We start from the raw sequence: 17,503 nt of genomic DNA, 5'->3' as shown, positions 1-17,503 counted from the left end.
AGATGTGAAAATGATCTATATAAGACAAGGCACTAAACAAATATTAACTTTCTATCATGTTTTTTCTTGAGTTCCTTCATTTGATTTGTAGTAGCATTTGATAGATTATTTGGTATATCATAAGGCTTCTCACTAATATCCCAATATTCATCTCCCATACATATCATATAAGTATTCATACCATTCTTCCAAACTAGGTTGTTGGTTCCATCAAAATTAGTACCATCATTTTGTAAACTTTCCATGTCAGATATCATGTTAAGTGATCAAACATCTTTAAAAGGACTTGGCTATAATACCAATTTTTAGGCCCAGGAAGAGACAAGCACACCTTAGGGTGGGGGTGATTTAGTTGTATGCCAAATATAATAATTCCAACCACTTAAATAAATAAAATTTCTAAAAGATAAATAATAATACAAGATTTGTAACACATAATACATAATACATAACACATAACATCATATATTGGTGCAGGGGCACCAAGTGGACACATGAAACTACAAGTTACACCAAGACCTATGAAGGAGACCATGAAGGTACCAAGGGAAATCTGATGCAGAGGATATGGTGGATCCAAGGCCCAAATAAAAAAATGAGATCAAGTCAACAAGCTTCTTCAATGCCCAATCTTAATGATCCTAAGATAGCTTCAATAAGTGAAATATCAAAGAGCATTCAAACAAGACTCAAAGTGTGGTCCAATGGCCTCAACACATGTAATTCAAAATTTTATAAAGGTTTATAAACTTTTATCCAAGGTTTCATACTCAGATCTCCAAAACTCACCAACTAGGCCTAATAGCTTACCTTATAACCCTGTAGCAACACTCAAAAAGATTTTTCTTCAACTTTTTCCAAAACACCAGGCAAATAAATCATATATTTGAGTACCCTTTATGGAATAACTTAACATACCAAAAGGAAAGGGTAGTTTATTTTGGAAATTATATTACTGTCCTCACTATGTGACCCCAAAAAGCATAAAAAATGGGTGATTTTACAAAGCAACTATATCACAAAAATATCCCCAAGTTTCCAAACCTTGGACAATGTCATTAAATGGATCAAAACCTCTAAATCCAAGAGGAAATCAACCTAACATCAAAAACCAAAAAATACCTCTCTTAAACCCTTGATTTGAGGGTTTCCCCAATCTCCCTTCTCTAAACACTTCCAAACCTATTTGGTGGTTGATTCACTTAAGGCCAATCTCTCACTACTGCTCCCTAGCTATCATTTCCCTTAAGGAACACTTTGCTCCAACCAGTGATCACTCCATTTCTTCAACATGTTTGAAGACAAATTCATTAGTAACTATGATACATAGTTAATATTCATCTTTCCATGGGTCCTAGGCATTATAATTTATTAGATTTAAATCATTTAGAACCCAATTGTCTTTCTTGGAACATTGATCTTCATTAGGTGACTCCCAAGTCTTCATAGTCTTCTCGTGTAACTTGACTAGCTTTATGAATTGCTTGTTTATCCTTGGTGCCCCTACATCACAATCAATTCCTAATGAAGATATGTAAAGTCTTTTGATGATGAACCATGGCTATTGTCAAATTTGTAATACATTGCCAAGAATAGGAAAACTTAGGCATAAATGGCACAAGTAAGGTTTAAGGAGTTAAAAGTCATTTAATGTTAATGTCATAGTAAAATGTAATGTATTTGGTTCATCAAATTCATAGTACGGAGGATTCATAGCTCATTCAAGGTTAAGATACAAGCTATGCATAAATAGATGTAAATTGCAAAATTGACAAAATGTTGTCAAGAATGCCAAAAATGGCTAAGAGAAAGGACTAATGGATATGTTTAGAGTTTTATAGTGTAAATAAGTTAAAGATTCTTTATATTAGTATAGAAATGTTGAGTTTTTGAGTTGACAACTTGACAACATTTTCATATGTTAAGTTAGTACACTGTTGCAGACAGTTACAAACAGTTAAGAAGTTGTTGTCAAGTTTGTGAAAGAAGACAGAGTCCATTTAGAAGCTCTTCGATGTGATTATAAGGGAGATATGATCTATAATGATAAAATATGTAATGGAACCCTAAGTTTGATCTTTACAAAGCATGGAAAAAATACTCAAAGCAAGTGACTGCTGTTATAAACAAAATGCTATTACAATCTGTACATTGTCATTTTTCCTTCTTCCAACCCCTTGAAAAGATTGAGTTCAACCTTATATAGGATTAGAATTTAAATTTACAACTACTTTAAGTTTTTTAAGGTCTCCCATGAAGAATTTTCTCCTTTTGCATAAAAGTTGCAAAAGTTGTGAATGACAACTTTGCAAGAAATGAGCAATTTTTGCAATTTTGCAAATTTTTTACCCAAACTTGCTCTACTTGCTACCAAAATTTCCAAAAGGAATAAGATGTATCCAAAACACCTAATAATTACCCTAAAACCATTTATTACCTTATTTGGCCCTCAAAACCCAAAAACACTCTATTGAGCCAAATAAGCAATTTTGAGCAATCAGGAGCAATATTGCATTGTGGGGTTCTTCTAACCTATATAAGCTCACATTAGGACCAAGTTTATCCTATTATTACTCTAGTGATGTGGCTAGAATCACTACAAGCCAAAAACATCAAAGAAGCCTGAGGTCTACCCTTTAGCCTACAATGGAAGCCAACAAATAAGCCAAATCTCACAGAACCTTCAAATTTTCTCCAAGGGTTGAACTAATGTTATGTTATACTCTCAAATTGTATATAACTCCTAGTAATCACTGAGGAAAGTTTCAAGTATCACCACTCCAAACAAAACACAAAGCTAATCTGAACCCAACTTGAGAAAATATAGCCAACTCCCTCAAAATGGGCAAAATAGGGATTTTGTTGTTCTAGGATTTACAAATTCCAAAAAAGGCTTGGAAAAACTTAGACTCAACCTAAATAAGGTAAATCCACTATTGGTTGTACTCCCAACAACCCTCAACCAGATTTGCAAGATTAGGCCTAGAAGCCTATTAGGTCTCCTAATGTTGATTTTGACCAATAACTCTAAAACTCACCAAAGGACTTGAGGAAAAAATTACATATTTAAGCACCCTTTTCCTAGTTCTTACTAACTCCAAAGTTGCAAGGACCAACTCCACTCTAGCATATCCTAACCACAACCAAGTACACAAACATAAATTTTTCAAGGCAAGTGGTCAAAAATGGGTGCACAGAATCTAGTCTCCACTTCTAGATTTTTCTTTAGGCTAAACCAAGGGCACTTTGTTCAAACATCAGGTCCTCAAACCCTTTCCATCACTTTGTCCACTCAAATTTCTCCAAAACAAAGGTCAAATACATGTGAATATTTGACTTAGGGCTCGTCCCCAAAAATCAAAAACACAACTTCCTACTCCCAAACTGCCAAAATTTGATAAAGTACATCCCTAACTTGATCCATTCTAGGGAAGAAGGAAATCTATTGATAAGAACTCAAGTTAGGGTCATTTTTATGAACAAACCCTAAAATAAAGTGTTTCATAAACCAACACCCTAAAAAATTTGATAACTTTTGCAAGGTAAATGATGAAAACTTCAAACCAACTCCAAAATCTTCTAAAAAGATAGCTTCAACTTCTTAGAGTCCAAAGATCATCTTGTAGACCTTATATTCCATACTGTACGAGAAAATCTAGTAAATTGCATAGGAAATCAAAAAAATTTATTGATTTTGGGAGCAGAATACAATTGAATCTTCGCACCCTCACCATCCTTGAATTCTCTAAGCCTAAATAGGCCATTTCCAATAGGTTTAACCACCCTTTGAAATTTTTGAACTATTGGAAGTTACATTTCAAAAAGTTGTCAACAAAAATGCAGAAGTTGTTAAGCAACCTTTTAGCAATTTTGTGCTTATGACAAGTTTTATTGCAAGAATGTTTACAAATGGATGTTACTCACTCTTAGGAACCTTATTAATGTTCTAAACACCTAGACATACCTAGAAAACATAAAAAATGACCAAAAATCCACTTATTGGACCAATTGATGCCTAAGGCTTATACTTGCACCATGGGGTCTTGTGTCCATTACAAGGTGGATGGGTCATACAGAGATCCTTATTACATCATGAAAAGAAAGAGGGTTAGGTTCTTGATACCATGGTGAAGAGTTAGATCATGGTAGATAGGCCTTAAATGTTAAGATAAACCATAGACAAAAATAAAAACTACATGCAAATATAACCAATAAAAAAAAATAATATATCTCACAGAAATGAACACAAGGCACCAAGATTTAATGTTGTTCACCCAATCTCTGGGCTATGTCCACAAAATAGCAAGTTCAATCTTATTACAATCCAATGATTATAACTTGATTACAATCTGTAATCCCTTATAGCTGAATACCGTCACAAGAACCAATTTTGCATCACAACATAATGAAAAAAAATACCCAACCCCAAACCCTTTTATACAAGTATTAAACTACTCTAGGGTTATAACACGTTGGCCATAATTAGCCATAACTTTAGTGGCAAATCTACGAATGGTGAATAGTACTTTCTTGATTAGTCGCCACAATCTAACAATCTCCCACTTGGGGACTGATCAAGCTCCACACTAAACAACAATCTCCCACTTGGAGACTAATCCTATAGCAATACCACTACCACATGGGGCTCCCAATGGATCAAACCACCCTGGACTTTGCTATTCTTTTATTCATGTTCAGTCTAAAAGACCAACTAAAGATAAAGAGGAGTTTAGCTTCTCCCATGTTACAACCTTTGTCAACATATCTGCTAGATTATCATTGGTATGTATCTTGTCTAGCTTTAACTGTCCATCCTCCAAAAATGACCGAATGAAATGGTACCGTAACTGTATGTGTTTGGTCTTACAATGCAAAGCTGAATTCTTTGTAAGATGAATGGCACTCTAACTATCTGTGAACAAATAATTATCCTTCTGAGGATGTCCCAATTCTTCCAAGAAGAACTACATCCATATCATCTCCTTGGCTACCTCTATAGTAGCAACACACTCTGCCTCTAAAGTGGATAGAGCATTAATCTTCTGTAACCTAGAAACTTAGCTAGACATAACCTATAGTACTCTTCTTGGTATCAATATCCCCTGCCAAATTTAAGTCAACATAGCCCTATAAATTAGTAGTAGAGCCCCCAAAGTGTAAACACTTATTGGATGTTCCTCTCAAATATCTAAGAATCCACTTGATAGCATTCCAATGCTCAAATTTTGGATGACTCATATACTTGCTAATGACTCCCACTACATGGGCAATATCTAGCCTAGTGCATACCATAGCATACATCAAGCTTCCTACAGCTAAAGCATAGGGTACCTTGGACATCTTATCCTCCTCTTCCTATGTCTTGGGACACATATCCTTAGTCAATTTCAAATGACCAGGTAAAGGTGTGCTAACAGCTTTAGCATTCTCTAGAGAGAAACGTTGCAACACCTTCTCAACATAATCGGCCTGAGATAGCATCAATGTTCTATTCTTCCTATCTCTACAAATCTTCATACCAAGGATTTGTTTTTCTGCCCCCAAATCCTTCATAGCAAATGCATGTCCTAACTAGCATTTCAACCCCTTAATATGATCCATGTTAGACCTAGCTACAAGCATATCATCAACATACAAACATAAAATAATGTAGCAATCATCATCCAACCTCTTAAAATAAACACAATAATATGAATGACACCTGTTATAGCCATGCTCATGCATAAACCTGTCAAATTTTAGATACCATTGCCAAGGTGCTTGCTTCAAGCCATATAAACTTTTCTTCAATTTGCACACTACGGTCTCCTTACCTTTGACCTCAAATCCCTGTGGATAAGCCATATAGATTTCTTCATCCAAATCACCATGAAGGAAGGTTGTTTAACATCCAGCTACTCTAAATGCAAATCTTCAGTAGCCACAAGACTTAAAATAGTACGAATAGAAGTCATTTTAACAACAGGAGAAAATATCTCATCAAAGTCAATTCCCTTTTTCTGTACAAATCCTTTTACAACTAACCTGGCCTTAAATCTTTTCTTACCTCCTTCCTCTTCTTCCAACCTGTAAACCCACTTATTCTATAAAGCCTATTTACCTGTAGGCAACTTGCACAAATCCCATGTCTTATTCTTCAGCAAAGAGTCCATTTCATCTTTCATTATAAACTCCCACTGAATCTTTGTAGCCACCTACATAGCTTCATCATAACTTTCAGGTTCACCAATAACAGTAAGTAAAATAGAATACAAAGAGGGAGAAAATCTTTGTGGAGGTCTAATTTTTCTCGTTGATTATCTAACATTCACTGGTCTGTGTGGTATTTTTTGTTGCAGTTGTTGCACATCATGAGGAATGGCTGGAACAATAGCTTTTGGAGTATTATCTAGCACTACATAATCATCTTCTTTCTTCTCATGTTGCTGCAATAGATCTTTGTACAACACTTTCTCATTGAATATGACATCCTGACTTCTAACAATTTTATGATTTTCAAAATCCCAAAGCCTATAACTGAATTCATTAATGCCATATCCAAAAAAGACACATTTCTTTGATTTTGCTTCTAGCTTGGTTCTATTTTCAGAGTCTAAATGAGTGAAAGCTTCACAACCAAAGGTCTGGAGAAAAGAATAACTCACCTTCTTACCAGTCCATGCCTCCTTTGGAATACCACAACCCAAATGAGTAGAGGGACCTCTATTAATCAAATATACTATAGTATTGAAAGCATTTTCCCACATGTAAGGGCAACCCATCATGCAACCTAATGCTCTTTATGCACTCCATTATAGTCCTATTCATGTGTTCAACCACTCCATTTTCCTGTGGAGTCCTTGGAATAGTTTTCTATCTATGAATACCATTAGAGGAGCAATAATCATCAAATTCATTATTGCAATACTCACCACCATTATCAGATCTGAGACATTTTAATTTCTTACCAGTCTCATTTTCAACCAAGCATTTCCATTTCTTAAAAGTTTGAAATACATCAGATTTCTATCTAAGGAAATAAACCCATACTTTTCTAGTTGCATCATCAATAAATGTAACATAATAATGAGACCCACCAAGGGAAGATACCTGAGCTGGTCACCATACATTTGTATGCACAAGCTCTAATTTCTCCTTTTTTTTTCCTTCCCAGTCTTTACAAAACTCACTCTCTTTTGTTTTCCATACACACAACTTTCACAGAAATCCATATTAACACATTTTAGACCTAGTAAAACTTTCTTTGAATGAAGTACTTTCATACCTTTCTCACTCATGTGCACAAGTCTGTTGTGCCACATTGCTGTATCAGAATCTAAAACAACTATTTGTTCTCCCTGCTCAACTGCAGCAATTGTTCTTGAACATTCATTTTTCTCTGAAATAATCAAAGTAGAAGAAACAATATGACTTGTACAAAGATATAAGGTTCCTACTTTCACACCTTTTGCTACTACAAGGGAACCTTTTGAAACCTTCCAATTTTTGTCATTAAAAGAAACTACACAACCCTCTCCACCAAGTTGCCCTGCTGAAATTAAATTCCTACTCAGCCTTGGAACATGTCTTACCTCATATAGTAGCCAATGATTCCCATTCTACAACTTAATCTTAATTTTTCCCTTTCCAACAATTTGAGAGGGTTCATTATCCCCTAAATAAACAAGCCCAAAATCCCCTTGGACATAATCAATGAAATAACCTCTATGAGGTGTAGCATGAAATGAAACACCATAATCTAAAACCCATGAATCATCTACACTTTCCAAAAATAGAAGCAAAGCATCTTCTTTGGATTTTTTACTTACCTCATTCGCCTCCTTGTCTCCATCTGATTTATCTCCTTCATTTTTCTTTCAATTCCAGCAATCTTTCTTTTTGTGCCTTGGTTTTCCATAGTACTAGCAATCATTTGGTCCTCTCGATTGAAACCTCCTCCCCTTTGACTTTCCTCTTGATTTTTCATGATTCCTAGAGTTACTTCTTCTCTCAGTTGTTCTGCCCTTGCTTTGTGCATTCAAAGAACTTCTTGATGTAGATCCACCTAAGGATTTCCTATGAGTTTCATCACTCAAAACAACACTGATCACATCATCATATTTTAGGGTACTAGATCTAGGAACAAAATTACTCACCACCATTACCAATCCATTCCAGCTTTTAGGCAAAGAACACAAAATCAAGAGAGCCCTAATTTCTTCATCAAAATTGATACCCACAGAAGATAACTGACTAGTAATAGTATTAAACTCATTTAAATGATTTGCAATAGATCCACCTTCTTCCATTTTCATATTAAATAAACACTTCATGAGAAATACCATGTTTGAAGTGGAGGGCTTTTCATACAATGTCGCTAGGGTTTTCATCAAATCTTTTGTCATCTTTGCTTTTGTAATATTAAATGTCACCGATGGTGCTAAGCATAACCAAATTCTTTTGAGTGCCTTTCTATCCAAAAGATCCCTTTCAGCCTTTGACATAGTTCCATAATTCTTGGGTTTGCCTTCCAACAACTTCCATAAATCCTTCTAATATAGATAATCTTCCAATTGCATCTTCCATAACTAGAAGTTCTGTCCATTAAACCTTTCAACCCTTAGCTTACCCTCATCTGCCATTGCTCCCACTCAACTATGAGACTCCCACTCAACTATGAAACTTTCCTATAGAGGATAACTAAAAAACAACTAGGCTCTGATACCACTTGTTAGGATAAACCACAGACATAAATAAAAACTACATGCAAATATAACCAATAACAAAAAATAATAGATCACATAGAAATGAACACAAAGCACCAAGATTTAATGTGGTTCACCCAATCCCTAGACTATGTCTACCAAACAAAAAGTCTGATCTTATTACAATCCAGTGATTACAACCCGATTACAATCTGTAATCCCTTACAGCTCAATATCGCTGCAAGAACCAATTTTGCATCACAATATGATGGAAAAAAAATACCCAACCCAAAACCCTTTTATAAAAGTATTAAATCACTTTAGGGTTATAACATGTTGGCCATAATTAGCCATAACTTTAGTGGCGAATCTACGAATGGAAAATAGTACCAAAAAAATTTCTACGAATGGTGAATATTACCAAAAAAAATAATTGAGGCGATGCCTCAAACCCACTAATTATGAAGTATGTACAATGCTTTCTTGATCAGTCACCACAATCTAACATTAAAAAGGTTATCCAAGGTGTTAGGTCAATGTGGGAAGCTTGATTGGATATTTGGTATGTTGGAGGCATTAGGTACACTAGGTGCTCTAGGTAACCCATGAGAGTTGAGGAAGTTTCCTTTAGTTGAGCATATTTCTTACAATAAATCTTAGATTTTTCCTTTACTTGGGTTCACTGATATAATCTTGATTACAAGAGAGTGGACATAATGTCCACTACAACCAAGAAGATAAATATCTCAAATACCAAGGTATATTTAATGAAGCACAACTTCTACTTATTCATAAAATGCATACAATATATTTCCTTTGTACATCCTTTTCATACTTAACATACTCTCAATTATAGAAATTTTATCTCATTTATACATGTTAAAAAGATTAAACATAAACAAGGTTGGCTAATGTCGATTATGATAAAAGATATAACTATTATGTTTAATTAGTAATGTTATCCAAATAAATTCATTTAAGACTTGGATAGGACTCAAATGAATAACCAAAAACATGCAATGGTATCACCAAAGTAACACCAACAATCACAACATATTACTTCATCAGATCAGTTAGACCCTAAATAAAGAAACACCAAAAATCCACCAAATAAATAAAAATTTGGTCTCCTCAATCAATGTGAACCATTAACATGATCTAAGAACACCAAAAAGAAGCATGAATACCATTTAGAGTCTTCATATCATCACTAACTCGAATCCCAAATCATTTTCAACACTAATCAATAAGAACACTAAAATATTGAGCTCAATCATAACAAAAGATAGGTTATTATACTCTAACTCATGAAAAACATTAGCTAAGGAAACAATGGTAATTCCAATACAAACACCAGCATAAAATGTTGTCCTCTCTCATTTTTCTCCATTTTTTTATAACATCAAGAAAATAAATTGAAGATTAGGATGCCCATTTTTCTCTTTTGTAACATATCAAAAGATGAGGTATAGTTGTTTTAGACCAAGTCTTTGTTGTTACAATATGGGCCACTTTTTAGGCATAAAAATGAGCAATATATGTGATTTTTCAAGGAAAAAAGGATTTTTATGTTTCTTAGAAGGTTATAAAGGTCTTTAGGGTCATTAGGTTAAGTTTTAAGCATCTAGGAGTTAAGATGTCAAAAATTGCAAAAAAATTTAAAAGTTGTCAAAGCAAAGTTGCAAAAATGCTGACAACTTTGCAAGCATTTAAGAATTGGTGAAGAGCTGAACATTTGGAAATAATTTATTTTAGTATTTTTGAACCTTTTCCAAGGTTTAGATTTGGAATTAAGTGAAAAATGTAAAATTTTCACTTTTTGTGCAAAGTTGCATTGTTGAAAGTTGTAAAAGTTGCTCAAATTTCTAACTTAGTGGAAAAAGGGTCATGGGATCAAACTATCTATTCTATTAGGTTTGAGTGGTTAGGTAAATCCTATCCCTAACCTCATTCCATCCTGTTGAACACTCAAACATTCTCAGGCATACCGAAACCTAAATTTCCCTAAGGGTCACTAAATGCCACAGGGCAACGATCTTTGATGAGGCATATCTCGGAGCTTGTGTGAGTTATGTATGTGATTCCAATTCCTATAGGACTATGTTGTGGAGACCTACTCCATTTTGATTTTGCAATGCCTTCTTTGGTGATGCTAAAACTTTTAGTGTTGGCCAGTACAAAGTTGCCAACTGCCAAATCTCTCTCACCTTTCATCGTGGGATCAAATTGTCTATTCTGTTAGCTCTGAGTGGCTGGGTAAACCCCATCCCCAACCTAATCCCATCCAATCGAGTGCTCAAATGTTCTCAGGCATGCCAAACCAAAATGTCCCTAAGGGTCACTAAATGCCATAGGGCAACGATCTTTGATGAGGCATATCTCAGAGCTCATGTGAGGTATGGATGTGATTCTAGTTCCTATAAGACCATGTTGTGGAGACCTATAGTAACCTCTCTAACTTTTTGGAGATCTTATTCTATCTTGATTTTGTGATGTCATATTAGGTGATGTTGAAACTTGTAGTGTTGGCCAATACAAAGTTGCCAGTTGCCAAATCTCTCACCTTTCATCATGGGATTGAATTGTCTATTTTGTTAGCTCCAAGTGGTCAGGTAAACCCTATCCCCAACCTCATTCCATCCCATTGAGTGCTTGAATAGTCTCGGGCATGACAAACCAAAACGTCCCTATGGGTCACTAAATGTCATAGGGAAGTGATCTTTGATAGGGCATATCTTGAAGCTCTTGTGAGGTATGGATGTGATTTTAGTTCCTATAGGACCATGCTATAGAGACCTATAATAACCTCTCTCACTTTTTGGAGATCATACTTAATTTTGATTTTGTGATTCCATCTCGGGTGATGCTAAAACTTGTAGTGTTGGCTAGTACAAAGTTTCCAATTGCCAAATCTCTCACCTTTCATCATGGGATCAAAATGTTTGTTCTATTAGGTTTGGGTGGCTAGGTAAACCCTATCCTCAACCTCATCCCATCCTATTGAGTGCTCAAACATTCTCAGGCATGCTGAACTGAAACATCCCTAAGGGTCACTAAATTCCATAGGGTAGGAATATTTGATGGTGCATATCTCAGAGCTCATGCAAGGTATGGATGCAATTATAGTTCCTATAGGACCATGTTGTAGCGACCTATAGTAACCTTTCTCACTTTTTGGAGATCATACTCTATTTTGATTTTGTGATGCCATCTCGGGTGATGTTGAAACTTGTAGTGTTGGCTAGTACAAAGTTGCCAATTGTCAAATCTCTCTCACCTTTTGTTGTGGGATAAAACTATCTATTCTGTTAGCTCTAGGTTGGGTAAACCCTATCTCCAACCTCATCCTATACTGTTGAGTACTCAAACATTATCAGGCATGTTGATAGAATTTGGCATGGTATCAGAGCCAAACTACAAATGTAAACAACTATTTGAATAATGGAAGATTGCAAACATGGTGTGAAATTAAGTCAAAACAAAGAGGAGGATGGTGATAGATTTGGAACAATATGTAAACACACATGCAAAACATGGTGGGAATTATATACTAAGCAAATAGAATGGGAACAATGGAAGAATAGAATGAAGTCCCAATCATAGAAATGATGATCAACCAGCATCTTTTATCAAACATTTCCCTTCCTTTCTCAACATATGTGGACATAATGGATTGGTGAGTAAATTATGGAAAAAATCAATAGCAATTCAACAATAGCTATTCATCATGGGGCAAACAGATCCTATGTTAAGGAGATGTAACATGGCCAATACTAAATGCTCATAGCTTGCAAATTTTGTTAGATAAGATAACAAGAACTATAGTTTTTTACCAATGAATATGGACTTGTAAAACCTATGTCATTGATTGGCTAATGAAGTCAAAGTACCATCATCTCTAATCAATCCCTTGTGTTTTTGAGACACCCCCACATGGCAATTTGGTTATTGATAAGCACAAAGTTGATCTAATTCATTCAGTAAAAGGATTAATATTGCACCTTCTTCAAATGTACCACTTCAAGAAGCACACATGGGATGGAAGCCTACTTTTCATTAAGCACAACTATGGAAAAGGTCTTCCCAACTCTACAAACCACAACCCTTTCCATGTTAGTCTAATTTCAACTTCTATAAAATAATGATGGGGCTTATCCCATGCTACTATACTTAGCATTAATTACGCTATCTTAAGATGAAGTTGAAAAAACTGTCGAATTCATCAGACAAATTAAACAAATACAACAATATATGCAAACCATTTCGTAGAACATAACTGCCAAGTACAAGTAGCACCATAAGCTTGTTCACTGCATTGTGAGCCCTATAACATCACCAAATAAGTAGGATAAGACACCACCTTTGAGCTCTATCTTCCTACCTAGCTTATTATGCACCTTGTTTTCAATTCAAAACTCTCGCACCATTACTAGCCACCTTTATTGAAATCTACAATGTTGCAAAAGGCTCTATTTTTGATTGAACTCAATCCTCTATGTGCCACCCCAACCAATAGTAACTAGGTCATCAAAAATCAACATCTAAGTTTGCCAACAAGAGACACCCTCTTGTTGGATACAATTTTTCAATTATGTGTTGTCTTTTATGTCACACAAATGTCATATCAGTCATTAGATAGAGTCTACCAAGCTCAGAAGATCAGCAAGGCAAAGACCAGTGTCTATTGATCTTAGAAGGTCAACAAGGCAAAGGATAGAGTCTACCAAGCTTAGAAGGTCGACAAGGAAAAGGATAGAGTCTATCGAGCTCAGATGGTTAGCAAGGCAAAAGGACAAAATCTACTAAGCCTAGGAGATTAGTAAAGAAAACTTGGAGTACCTACCAAGTAAACAGTTCTTACCAAGATAACTCGGTCATCAAAGGAAATGTGGAAGAAAAAATTCTTACTAAGATCACTCGGTCATCACATGAAATGTGGCAGAAGTAGTTCTTACCAAACTCTCATGAAGGAATTTAGCTCTTATTGAGTAAACTTGGTAGCCAAAGGATTTTATGGATATTGCAATGTTAACCAAGTCAAGAAGGTTAACTTAGGAAATTTCTTGAAGCAGTATTTACCAACTTGGGTCAGCCTATAAAGGATTTCATTATTTTATTAAATAACATTTATTTGACAATTAGAGTAATATTTGTAGCCAACTAATGTATGGTTTATTGGTAAATGTAACACGTAAATGGGTGGACTTGACAATTTGAATGGTATAGTTAAGAGGTCAAGTTGCAAATTCTAAGTGTGAAGCAGAAGTGTGTGTGGAATTAATGTGATATGAAGACTGATTATTCTGGAAGTTAATTTTAAGGATGATCAGAGATCATTGAGGAGAAGCAAAGCTATACTTGATCAAAGAGGATCTAATGATGCTGAACAGAGACCTATAGTCAGAAAATTTAGTTGCATCTTGTTTAGGTCAATTCATTGTTACTTTCCAACCATTGTAGCAGTGATTTCAAAACTCTTAACAGAGTTGGTTTAACAACCATTTTGTAAATCCTCTAACAAGGTGACATATCTATTGAATTGTTCTAAAGACCTCTACCAAGGCCACTCCTAATAGGGTGATTAAATCCTCTAACAGGGTCACACCTAATAGTGTGTATTGTAACCTTTAATAGGGCTGGCTCCTAATAGGGCTCACTTCAGAAGAGTGAAAAATTGGTGACTAGTTACTTGGTGGTTTTTCCCATATTGGATTTCCATGTTAAATTTGGTGCCTCTTGTGTTCATTTTGTTTTCAATTGCATGCATGTTTTCTTGAAGATACATAATAGTTTAATTTACTAAGTTACAACATTTTTGTTATGTTTACTGAGTATCAACAGTAACTAGATCTTTTAAGACATCTAAGGGATCTATGGATTAATTATTGTAAGTAACTGATTCACCCATCCCCTTAGTTACTCTACCTTCAATTCCAACACCTCTTCCTAATGATGGAAGCACAACAAGTTCCTTCCAAAGGATAGGGGTAGACAAAAGTGCAAATTTCTCAAAAATCTCCATGTCTCATTCTTTAATTGGACACAATGGGTATTAATGCTTCTCAAGGGTTTGGGGGACACAGGGATACATAACTCTATCTATACTAAGATAAGCCTTATGTTGCTCTATCAACAACACAATCATCACCTACAAAATACATCAGAGAAACACAAAATGTAAGTCTTCTAAAAACTTGCCACACATGTCTAGTAGCACCTATCCTAACATATTTGCTAACTACAAATAGTTGTAGTGACATATCTAGCCCTACCATTCTCTAGGAGCTAGCTTAGTTGTAGATTAGGGGAATAGATTAGGCACCAATATGTATAACATCTCAGATTGTAACAGTTGGATAATAATTTTGTGCATTCCATTTAAAGTTTAACATCTAACTTATTCTATTATTTGTTTTCCCCTCATCTTCTCTAGCCTGGTATGGTTCTCAGCCTCTGTCATTTATAATTATGCTTCTGCCAACATTAGAACACACAATGTGCATGTCCTCCAGGCACTATCCTTGACCCCAAATAAAATAGTACAAAAAATTTGCGACATCTGCTCAAATGTTTGAAGAGTTTTTCCCTATATAGTAACTTTTTTGTAGTAATATTTTCCAGGTAGAATTTAACTGATGATTTTGGTTGCAAAAAATTGGAAAATTTTTGTAGGACGCTTCAATGTTGTGTGGAGAGATTAAGAAACCTAAACTAAGCACTATTCCCATACAAGTGGGTGCACAATAATTTTCTCACTGGGTGTTTCTGAAAATAAAATTAGTTGGATGCATTAAAGGGTCCTCATGAAACATAAAACTTCTATGTGACAACTGCAATATCCTATATCCTATATTCATTAAAAATTACCACACATAAAGCTTCCATTTGAGAAGGTTGGGCAAGGTCATCTGACATTCTAAGTAGCAAGAGATCCTACACACCACATATGTGTACAAAAAACACCAAGATCCACATATAATATACAAGGTTGCATGGGGACGAGGTTACTTGGGGTACTTAGGGTACATGTATGGGTACGGGTATGGGTACAACTATTTTTTATAATAGGGGATGGGGTTACTTGGGTATGTCAAACTTTATTTTTAATTTTACTTTTATATTTATAGAAAACCTAAATTTATGAGTCATGACAATGATTTTTCAAATCAAGAACAATGATAAAGTTTGCAAATGTAATGTATTGTTTTTAGTTTCAGATTTTTTATATGTTTGTAATAATAATTTATGATAAATTTTTAGATGCATAACATAGAAGGAAGACTTTAAACATGAACAAGAAGATCATAAATTATATGAAAATGATATATTGCAAATGATAAATTTTTGGCTTTAACACTAATAAAGTTTATTGCTGATCAATATTGTATAAAAAATTCAAACTAATTATGTATTGAATTAAGCTTGATAAAAAAATAACAAAGAAGGAAAACTTTAAACATGAACAAGATCATAAATCATATGATGATTACATATTGGAAATGATAAACTTATGCTTAAATAGTGATAAAGTTTACTGTCAATCAATATTCTATCAAAGTTTTGAACTGATTAGGTATTGAATTAAGCTTGATAAGCAATGAGCTGGTACACAAACAAAAAGCCAAATTTTTTTTCCAAAATCACAATCAAGATCCTTAGCTATGATGCTCTCCACCAAGTACCTGGTACTTGGGTACGTGGGTACGAGTACTAGGGGTGTGGGTACAAGTACCCATGCAACCTCATAATATATTATGATAACCAATAATGTCATACATGAATGAACATATAATATATTATGATAACCAATAATGTCATACATGAACAAACATATAATATATTATGTTAACCAATAATTTCATACATGAAGGAACATATAATATATTATGATAACCAATAATGTCATACATGAACAAACATATAATATAAAATGATAACCAATAATGTCATACATTAACAAACACTTAATATATTATGATAACCAATAATGTCATACATGAACAAACATGTTATATATTAACCAATAATGTCACAAGTCTAATAATGTCATGCATCAAATAAATGTCATACATCAAATATAAAATGTCATATATACATCAAATGTACATCAAATATGTCTACTGACATAAAATCCAACATATGTGTCTGCTAATGCCTATACATGTATATCTATCAACTATATCTTCTCCTTCCCATAAGGGGATGGAAAAAAATCTCTAGAGGGATTTGGTCATCGTGTGGTGGGAGATGGTGGCGATGACGGGGTCTTCCTCACATCCTCACTCATCCTCTTGTTGAGGCTCTTCTCTAACTCGAGCTGATACAAACAAGTAGATATGAATCAATAATTATTATATATTGAAATCAAATATATGTACACACAAAATTAATTATTTTCTTACCGCCATCATATAGTCACTCTGCAAGTCCACCTCGAAGGCTCATGGATGATCGGGTGTGACAAGATCCTACAAAAATTGAATCAATATAATCATTTATAAATAAAATTAGAAATGTTGATACTAACTATTGTAAACAAAAACTAAAACCAAGAAAATTCATTCATACCTCAGTCAGTGGCTATGAACTAGCCATAACTGTAGCCACTCCATGATCTACAGACTATTGAAGATGAGGAGGAGTCTCAGATGTCAAGAACTTCATGTCATAAAATAAAAATTAAATGTAACATGAAACATGAAACAAATATAATCAAATTAATTAAACTAACATGAAACAAATGTACCTCTACAAAGCTTGTGTCACGTCTAAGCTTAAAGTCTATAGTGAATGTCAATGGTCTTGTAGAGAATTGATGC

Source organism: Cupressus sempervirens, chromosome 3, assembly GCF_028749045.1.
Source record: "Cupressus sempervirens isolate cs-2001-9-10 chromosome 3, ASM2874904v1, whole genome shotgun sequence".
In the NCBI taxonomy this organism is placed as follows: Eukaryota; Viridiplantae; Streptophyta; class Pinopsida; order Cupressales; family Cupressaceae; genus Cupressus; species Cupressus sempervirens.
The sequence above is the reverse complement of the archived record's forward strand: the minus strand, read 5'-3'. Positions refer to the sequence as shown.